Source organism: Atta cephalotes (genome assembly GCF_000143395.1).
Source record: "Atta cephalotes unplaced genomic scaffold scaffold00026, whole genome shotgun sequence".
Lineage (NCBI taxonomy): Eukaryota > Metazoa > Arthropoda > Insecta > Hymenoptera > Formicidae > Atta > Atta cephalotes.
The window spans coordinates 147,678-151,165 of record NW_012130090.1 but is presented as its reverse complement, the minus strand read 5'-3'; the positions used below and the strand labels follow the sequence as shown (position 1 = coordinate 151,165).

The following is a 3,488-nucleotide window of genomic DNA, read 5'->3' as shown; positions in this document are numbered from 1 at the left end:
AGTGTAGTGTATGTACATATATATGATACACACAAACTAAGGCGGTACAAATGTACTAGTGTGTGCAGCATTTCATCACGCTCCTACCATCACGCGCTTTAAGTGCTTGTAATTATCATTTTGTTTATCATTCATTAGACATAAAAATAAGAACAAAAGTACTAAAAAGCGTTAAAAGCGTTCAAATCAACCGCAGCCCAATCTCTTACACACTTTAACGGTGCACTACAAATGGCGACTTTCGAGTGAGTCCGCTTCACTCTTCCTCGATTCTCTCCGATAATCATCATTCTGTCTTTATCAAAAATTCAGTTGAAAGAGTTTGATAGATAGAATAATAATTATTTATTCACCTTTTCGCTACCGCCTGTATCTCAGCAAAAATGCTGCATTCAAATACGACGCAATCGACGCAACACTACATAAAAACGTACAAAAGCTAACAAAGTTAACGAAACGCAATAAACATAACGTAGCCAAACGTAGCATGTGGCAAATATGGCGATAAAGATGTCGGCCAGAAACGACAATCATATTGAATATTAGTTCCTTATTTCCAGTTGTCATAGTCATGACTAGGAGAAGAGCACCACAAATGCTGGTAACACAAAAACGATGGCAGTTTAGTCCTGTAAATAATAGCGAATTCGATTGGACGCTCAATGAGCACTAGTGCACATTAAAACCGTCATACACAAAATAACGTAAAAATATGTTTATAAATAAACATAGAAATCGATTAAATCGTGAAATAATCATAAGTATCACACTGCCAGTGCTAGTAGTCCTGCTTTCAATGCTGGCCCAAGACGCTTCTCGAGCAAGTCATGGGGCCCTTCGCGTTACAAGTGTAAAACTTATTAGGTAATTCTTACATACACTTTAACATCTTTAGAAAATTTGTAATGTTGTATATTTGTAAAAAAAAATTGTATATAATCATTATAATTAATTATATTCGATATTAAGAATCTTTATTTTAGACCGCATGAGAAATCAATATTAGAAAATTTTATTGAATTTAATTGATTGAATTATTTAAAGCAATAAAGATCCAGCTTCGACCGTAATAGACATTTTTCTACTATTAATTATATTCGACAAAACAAAACAAAATTCACTTTTTTATATAAAAAGACAAAAGTCTGAAACAAAAATGTTTCAAAGAAAAATATGTTTTAATATCTTTAAAGTTGACATTCTAAACTACAAAAAAAAAATAGTCCAAACATCAGCTGTTCAAAAAGATTAATTATTGAGTAACTTCAAAAATTTTTTAGAAATTTAAAAATGGATGTAAAGTGAATATTTATTGCATTTATTGCATTTTAAACAATGTATTCTATTATTAATAATACATTACAAAATTTCACAACTAATTAAGAAAATACATTTTTCAATTTTGAATATTCTTGAATTTTATTTTTATTATATTTTTTTAGTATTAGACATTTATAATATTCAATGCGTGCAAATCATTTCATTTTCAATTTTTTTAATAGTTCGTGAAAGAACCTAGCAGGTTAAATATATACATACTGCTCTCATATTTATTTGGTCGAGATTTTTACTAGTTAAGTTAGCAGTGATGCAAGAATGAATTTCGCAAAATATTATATCCGAAAAAAATTTTTTATGATAGCGCATTTACGATTCATCAATGAAATTTTCTTTTGCACCAAGTCAAATCAAAAAAATAAAATAACAAAAAAGAATCAATATGGCAAGTATTTTCAGATAAGTGTTACTTATATAAAGACACGTTGTGAGTGAACCTATTGAAATAGTTCATCAAGTGATCAAATTAAATAATAATAATCGCATTAATATTAATTAAAGCTGATAGCGCTCCACGGCGATGCACGTGACACAGGTCGCGAAAGACTAAAATATGTCAACTATGAACATGGAAATATCTCATGTAAACAATAGGATAGAGGATTCGCTGTCAAAAAAATTAAAGACGTGGGAGACCATTTTTTCGCGAGTTATTTTCATATAAGCATGTGTATGTACATAACTAAGTTTAATACATAACGTAGCCAAATTTCACGCAACATCTGGCTAATCGTATGCCGTACGCTCAAACTTCATTTTTTTTAAGCTATGTACTATCTTTCCGATCGTTTTGAAAATTAAATATGTTATATTAGATAAGTCGAAAATCATTTTAGTAAAAAATGGTAGCGTGTCTCAAGTACATTTTATTAAAAAAAAAATATTAAAAACTTTTAGAACTTTTTTCAACCAGTTTTTTCGAAAAAAAATTTTCATAATTTTTTTTAAACATCGCACCATTCAACCTTATAATACTCTTTTTTCGTAAAAATCAGTTCATCCATTAAAAAGAAAATTCTTTTTGTCGATTTTCAATTTTATCTCCATAATTCTCATAAAAAATTTTTTTCAGATATAATATTTTACAAAATTCATTTTTCCATCGTTGTTAACTTATGGTAAAAGTCTCGATCAAAAGTGCGTTCCAAAACTTGACTTTGTCAACTCCGAGTATCCTTTATCTTTATTCAACATTCGGTGACCAACAAGGATAAAATAATACTTGAATTGACAGGGTTGAATTTTGGACGCAACCTAGATAAATGCGGGAATAGTGTACACATATTTATCCTGTCTGTACACATATTTATCCTCGGCCCTTTTTGCAAAAATGAGAATTAAGGGTATCCTACAGTCGTCCGTATTACTAACTAAATCATAATTTTTGTATAACAAATACTTTTTTCTCTTTTACAGATTCGAAAATCCTTTTCCAGTATTAAACGCTAAATTCATATATGTCTGTGGAGTTTATGCCGAGAATTAAAAATTTCGAAATTAATATATCTTTTACTATTTCTTAGTATAACATAGCGTCTCAAGCTGTTAAGTTGTAAAAACATTTGCTTGGTACGAAAGTTTTGCAACCTGTACTTACGAAATAATAATCCACAAACACGTAGTTTGCACGAACAAGTTAATCAAGTTTTTAGAATTAAACAGATGCTTTATCGTAACGAATTTGTTATACGAAAATTGACGTTCGACTGCGTACATCATTTACTGAGAAAAAAGTTTTGTTGATATGTAATCAATCTCAACTTTTTGATGTCCTAATCAAAAATTTAATTATTTTAACCAAATTTTTTGAGGTTGTATGATATATTTATGTGGTAATGTGCCTATAAAAATATGTCGATGAGCTGGAAAAACAGCGACTTCTGATGTCTTCATCAGAATTTGGACTTCGCACGCACGCACACACGCAGGCACTTTAGGATTCTCTTAATTGATAAAGAAAATAAATTTAATTGAGAAAAATAAATTTATTTTGGTGAAAGCGAATCTTATTATTAAATATTTCATTCATGAATTTATACACATCCAATTCTGCATACTGCGCGCGCCAAATCTTTTTCAGTCTTGAAACGCAACTATGAGATGCGAAAATGTTTTTAAGAGTTAATAATTTTCAAATTATTAGTAATTTG

At 29.6% G+C, this 3,488-nt stretch overlaps 1 pseudogene; it reads left to right on the top strand.

The window, feature by feature from the left end:
- The window catches only part of LOC105620428, a 17,439-nt pseudogene extending 16,766 nt beyond the window's left edge, over positions 1–673 (top strand).
- Positions 674–3,488: the final 2,815 nt, after the last annotated feature.